General features: G+C 39.3%; 1 pseudogene; it reads left to right on the forward strand.

Annotated features, from left to right (window-relative positions):
• Positions 1-5695: 5695 nt before the first annotated feature.
• LOC123852071 (heterogeneous nuclear ribonucleoprotein C-like) lies at positions 5696-6581 on the forward strand (annotated as a pseudogene).
• Positions 6582-6860: the final 279 nt, after the last annotated feature.

The following is a 6860-nucleotide window of genomic DNA, read 5'->3' on the forward strand; positions in this document are numbered from 1 at the left end:
CAGTAAAGGGAGTGGTTTTGGCAAACTCTCAAGGAATTTCAGTTTCATGCTGGAAAAAGACAACACAAAGAGAGAGCTACCCATTCATTCTGTGCGAGAGGGTATTTACATTACATTTTATAACAGTCATAAATAAAAATGGCATCAATCTGCCAAATTGTTGTTTTTAAAAGAGAAAAAAGGGAGGAGGTGGTTGACCTACCAGAAAAAGCCCTGTGTCTGCCAGAGCTTTGCTATGAGTATGATTTTAAATAGCAGGGCAAAGGTGATGAAGCCCGTTCAACATCTCTGTCTCCATGGCAACAGCATCCCGACTCTGAGGCTGACACAGAGGCAAGGACCAAAATACACTCCTTGTGCACAATTACACTGCAAGTTAGGAGTTTCTTTTTATTCCTTGGAAATGCACAATTTAAAAATACAAGCAAGGACAGAAAAAGAGCAAGTCATGCACAGCTAGAAAAAAGTCTTTAAAATGACTAAATGAAGAAAATGAACATCCAAAGGGCATGATGAAGTCTGCAGCCTACACTTACTATGTACAGAGACTGAAACTCTTTCTTGTGTGTGAGTAGGAAAAATAACTATGCATGCATATAACTGCGTGCATTAACTTTTTAAAATGTCCTTTCCCTAAATTTTTAATACAGGTCAACCTTGCTTTCAGCATATCGAGTTAGCTCAGGTTATGATTTAATCAATTAAAGCAGTCACCCAATTTACACAAGTGAAAGCTCCTCATACGCTAAAACCAACAAAACTTCAAAAAATCTGCGTAAGCCTTGAGTTGGAGAGGGCCTAAGTGGCCCCCTTCAAGGTCAGTGAAAACCTACAAATGGTCACTAATGCATCCTTGAATCCTCTTGAGCTATAAACCTTTCCATTTATTTTTAAAATGATGTGAAAATAAAGAAGTACAGAATTGTGATTATAAACTGTTGGTTTCTTTCTGCACTGTTATCTCTGCTGGTAAATGAATATGTTCAAGAAACCTGGAGGGATGGGGCGCCTGGGTGGCTCAGTCATTAAATGTCTGCCTTCGGCTCAGGTCATGATCCCAGAGTCCTGGGATCAAGACCCGCGTCGGGCTCCCTGCTCTGCGGGAAGCCTGCTTCTCCCTCTCCCACTCCCCCTGCTTGTGTTCCCTCTCTCACTGTCTCTCTATGTCAAGTAAATAAATAAAATCTTAAAAAAAAAAAGAAAGAAAGAAACCTGGAGGGATGATATAACAAGCAAAGCTACTTAACATTTAGTTCTTAGAGAAGGTACCTCAATAAATGTCAAGGAAATAAATGAAGGAAAGAGAACTACCAAGGGAATAGGAAAGAGACACGTGATAGGTTCACTATATGTACAGTTCTATTGAATATGCCAGGACCATCTAGTTCAGTGGATCTCAACCAGGGATGATTCCGCCTCCCAGGGGACATTGGGCAGTGTCTGGAGACAATTTCATTTGCCACAACTTGTGAAGGGGGGGCTACTGGCATCTGGTGGGTGGATGCCAGGGACACGGCTCAACATCCTACAGTGCACAGGACAGATACAACAACAAAGAATGATCCAGCACAAAATGTCAATGGTGCCAAGGGTGAGAAACTCTGAGCTAGTCTGATTGCTCATGTCGCTCCTTTTGGTTCAGAGGGTTCTGTGAGTAGATGACATGGTTTTAGGTTCTGTATTCGGTATAAAAATAAAATTCTCCTTGAGTTAATAGTATTTTCTTCTATTTTATTATCACATGATTTTTCCCTTGCTTTAAACACAACATGTTCTATTTTATTTTAGGTAAACGCTCCTGAAAGTAAAAAACAATAAACAGAAAATGAGAGGTGAAGCATTAAAAAAAAGCATAGGATTCATTCCTTCAAAGAAAGCATCTGTGAAGTGACTGGCACAGAGGAATGCTCAATAAACATGAGCTTTTTTATTTTTCCCTATGTTTTTTAGCATGAAAAAACCCACATATACAAAACAATGTATTGTGTATTCACTGGTGAAATAATAATAAAGAAATGTACTTAAACACGCATTGCCCAATGCCTTTGAAACCCGTGTGTGTCTCCTCCCTGATAGTATTCTGTCCCTCACCTCAGAAAACCATTATTCTAGTTTTGTTCATCATTTCTCTGATAGAGGTAGAAATATATAAATACATAAATTATTTGACTTCCCTTGTCCTTGAACTTTATACAAATGGAATCAGACCATACATTTATTTCTGTGAATTGCCTATTTCACTCAGTATTATGCTTTGGAATGGTTCCTCCACATTTATGTGTCCAGCTATAGTTTATCCATTTTCGCTGTTGTACAGTATTTCACTGTATGGTTATATCATGATTTATCCATTTTACTGGTGCTGGACATTTGCTTTTTCAGTTTGTTTTTTTGTTTGTTTGTTTGTGGGTCATTTGTGTTTCCCTGGCTATGAAATATTTGTTAATGTCTTCTGCATAATTTTCTATTATGTTGATACATATTGTCTTTTTAAAAAGATGTATTTATTTATCTTAGAGGGGGGTGGGAAGGGGAGGGGGAGAGACAGAGAGAAACTCTAAGCAGACTCCGCACTGAGCATGAAGCCCGACGTGGGGCTTGATCTCACAACCCTGAGATCAGGACCCGAGCTGAAACCAAGAGTTGGAGGCTCAACCGACTGTGCCACTCAGGTGCCCCTAGGTTGATATACATTGTAATAGACTTCTGACATGACCAACAATGATCTCTACTTCCTGGTATTCATAGTCTTGTGTAATCCACGCCCCTTGAGTATAGACTGGACCTAGTAATGTGTTTCTAACAAATGGAATATGGCAAAAGTGATGAGATACCACTTTTGAGATTAGGTTACGAAACATCATGATTTGTGTCTTGCTAGCAGGTTCTCTTGCTGGCGCCCTCTCCTGCTCGCTCCTCACAATGAGGCCAGCTGCCATGTGTTAGATGCTCATGTGGCAAGGAACTGAGGGAGGCCTCCTGCCAACAACTCATTGAGGAACTGAATCCTGCCAACAACCACATGAGTTTGAGCTTGGAAGATCCTTCCCAGTTGGGGCCTTGAGATGACTGTAGCCAATGAGACCGTGAAGCAGAGGATCCAGCTAAACCACGCCCAGATTCCTGTCCTACAAAAACTGTGAGATCATAAATATGTGTCATTTTAAATTTGTAAGTATTGGGGTAATTTGTTACACAGCAATAGAATATACACACGTGTGTGTGTGTGTGTGTGTAACATAGATAACATACACATAAGATAAGAATTATTTGTTAGTTACCTGTATTGCAAATATCCTCACTCAAATTGTGGCTATCTTTTTCACTCTCTTAATGAAGCTCTTTTATGTACAGACGTCCTAAAGTTTCATATAATCAAATGTATCAATCTTTTTCTTTAAAGTTTGAACTTTTTCTGTCTTATTTAAGAAATCATTACCTACCCCCAGAGTTGTCACATGAATATTTCCTTATGTTTTCTTCTAAAAGTTTTTAGGTTTTGTCTTTCACATTTAATTTCTTAAACCATCTGGACTGGATATATGTGTATAATAAAGTAGTAGTTCATTTTGTACAGTATATGGTGAGGTAGGGATTTATTTTCATTCTCTTCCCTTAGGGATAGCCAATTTTCCCAGTACTATATATTGAATAGTTCTTTTTTTTTCCTTCCCAGTTGTAATTATAACTGTCATATATCAGGTTTTCATATATGTATGAGTCTGTGTCTGGGGTGTCTTTTCTGTTCCATTTTCTAGCCCTTATCAGGAGTACACTGTCTTTACTACAGTTATATAATATTTGGAGAGTCAAATTCCACCACCTACTTTCTCTTTTTTGGGAGCATCTTGGCTACCCTTGGGTATTATTCTTCATATATATTTTAGAAACAGCATGCCAAAATTAAGGTTGTTGGGATTGTATTGAATTTATACATCAGTTTGAAGAACTACTTACAGTATTGAATCCCCCATCTATGAACTTAGTATGTTCATAGACTTGACTTTAGATTTTCTTTAACATCTTTCAATAAAATTTTAAAATTTATTCCATGGAATTCTTTTACATTTTTGTTAGACATATTCCTAGATAACTTACATAGACATATTCCTAGATAACTTACATACTCTTGTTACCATTTTAATTGGTATCTTTTTAAAAATTCCTTCCTGGGGGCACCTGGGTGGCTCAGTTGATGAAGTATCTGCCTTCGGCTCAGGTCATGATCCCAGGGCCCTGGGATCGAGCCCCGCATCAGGCTCCCTGCTCGGTGGGGAGCCTGCTTCTCCCTCTGCCTCTGCCCCCTCTCCCTCCTCCCGCCCCGGCTCATGCTCTCTCTCTCTTGCTCTCTTGCTCTCAAATAAATAAATAAATATTTAAAAATTCGTTCATGATGTGCAAAAATGCTGACATATAAAATGCAGTTGATACTCATGGACTGGAAGAACAAATGTTATTAAAATGTCCATACTACTCAAAACAATCTACAGATTTAATGCAATTCCTATCAAAATACCAAGAGCATTTTTCACAGAACTAGAACAAATAATCCTAAAATTTGTATGGAATCACAAAAAAACCCAAATAGCCATAGCAATCTTGATAAAGAACAAAACTGGATGTATCAAAAGCCCAGATTTCAACATATACTACAAAGCTATAGCAATCAAAACAGTATGGTACTGGCACAAAAACAGACACATAGATCAACAGAACAGAATAGAGAGCCTAGAAATAAACCCATGATTATATGGTCAATTAATCTTCGACAAAGGAGGCAAGAATATGCAATGGGAACAAGTCTCTTCAACAAATGGTGCTGGGAAAACTGAACAACTACATGCAAAAAATGAAACTGGACTACTTTGTTACACTATACAAAAAGTAAACTCAAAAAGGATTAGGACTTAAATGTGAGGCCTGAAACCATAAAAATCCTAGAGGAGAGCACAGGTAGTAATTTCTTTGACATTGGCTATAGCAACATTTTTCTAGGTATATCTCCTGAGGCGAGGGAAACAAAAGCAAAAATAAAACTATTGAGACTGCATAAGAATAAAAAGCTTCTGCACAACAAAGGAAACAATCAATAAAACTCAAAGGCAACCTAATGAATGGGAGAGGATATTTGCAAATGGCATACCCAATAAGGGGTTGGTATCTAAAATATATAAAGAACTTATACAATTCAACACCCAAAAAACAAAAAATCCAATTAAAAATGGGCAGAACACATGAGCAGACCTTTCTTCAAAGAAGACCTACAGATGAGCAACAGACACATGAAAAAATGCTCAACATCACTCATCATCTGGCAAATGCAAATCAAAACTACAATGAAATATCACCTCACACCTGTCAGAATGGCTAAAACCAAAAAGACAAGAAATAACAAATGTTGGTGACAATGTGGAGAAAAGGAACCTTCGTGCACCGTTGGTAGGAATGCAAACTGTGCAGCCTCTGTGGAAAACAGTATGGAGGTTCCTCAAAAAATTAAAATAGAATTACCAGACGATCCAGTAAATCCAACTGCTTCTCCAGGTAGAACCCGGGAGTAGGAGATTCAGAATCAAATCTCTTCTCCCTCCCCCATCCTGGTTACAAGTCACTTGAAATATATAAGTTAGTGGAACTTTACTTAGAGTGAGATTTTTTTGATCTTCAGCTACAATTTTTGGCTTTGTGAGAAGCCTTATCATCAAAGACAATGGCCAGCAATGTTACCAACAAGAGAGATCCTTGCTCCATGAACTCCCATGAATTCACTGGGAATCCCAATACTCTTGTGGTCAAGAAATCAGGCATGGAGGCAATTTTCTCCAATATGGCCAAATTGTGGGTTGCTCTGTTCTTAAGGGCTTTGCCTTTGTTCAGTATGTTATTGAGAGAAATGCCCAAGCTGCTGTGGCAGGGGAGGATGGCAGAATGACAGCTGGCCAGGTTTTAGATACTAATCTGTCTCCAGAGCCAAAAGTGAAATGAGGAGAAGCATGTGCAAAATGATCTGCAGCGGAGCTGTATGGCTCCTCTTTTCACTTGGATTATTATGATAGGATGGAGTAGAGTTACCCAGCATGTGCTCTTCCTCCTCCTATTGCTTGGGCTGTAGTCCCTCAAAATGCCACTGTGTATCAGGAAACACCTCAGGAAGGGGCAACGGGGCTTCAGTTCTAAGAGTGGACAGTGAGGATCTTCTTCCAAGTCTGGAAAGTTAAAAGGAGATGACCTTCACATCATTAAGAAGGAGTTGACCCAGATAAAACAAAAAGTAGGTTCTCTACTGGAAAGCCTGGAAAAAAACTGAAAAGAACAGAGCAATTAAGGAATAGAGATGAAGAATGATAACTGAGAAGAGGAGCAGAGTAGCGGCTACCTGAAGAAAGATGAGACTCATGTGAAGATGGAGTGTGAGAGGGGTGCAGATGGCTCTGCTGTGGAGGGGGACCTCCCGGATGATGATGATAATGAAGATTGGTGGGGGGCTGATGAGCAGCTGGAGTTGAGTGAAGGGTGATGAAAAAGAGGCTGAGGAAGGAAAGGATGACAGAGACGGCGTCAATGGCGAGGATGACTCTTAAACACACAGCGGGGTTTGGAAATTTTGTCTCATTATTTCTTTACTTAGGCACTTGTCTAAGATCAAAATTTTCACCAGATCCCCTCTCCTGGTATCTTCTTCAGCACACACTTACTGTTGTCCCCATCCTTGTCCTTCCCATGTTCATTAATTCATACTGCCCTGTGCCTGGTCTCATCGCTTCCTCTGACGCTCCTAGGCATTGTCTTACCCTGTAAGTTTTGCTTTTGCTTTTGATTCCTCTTTATGACTTAATGATAAAAACGATGTGTGGTTTTTA

Source organism: Mirounga angustirostris, unplaced genomic scaffold, assembly GCF_029215605.1.
Source record: "Mirounga angustirostris isolate CCGP_5_RB_7025 unplaced genomic scaffold, mMirAng1.0.hap1 SCAF_11, whole genome shotgun sequence".
In the NCBI taxonomy this organism is placed as follows: domain Eukaryota; kingdom Metazoa; phylum Chordata; class Mammalia; order Carnivora; family Phocidae; genus Mirounga; species Mirounga angustirostris.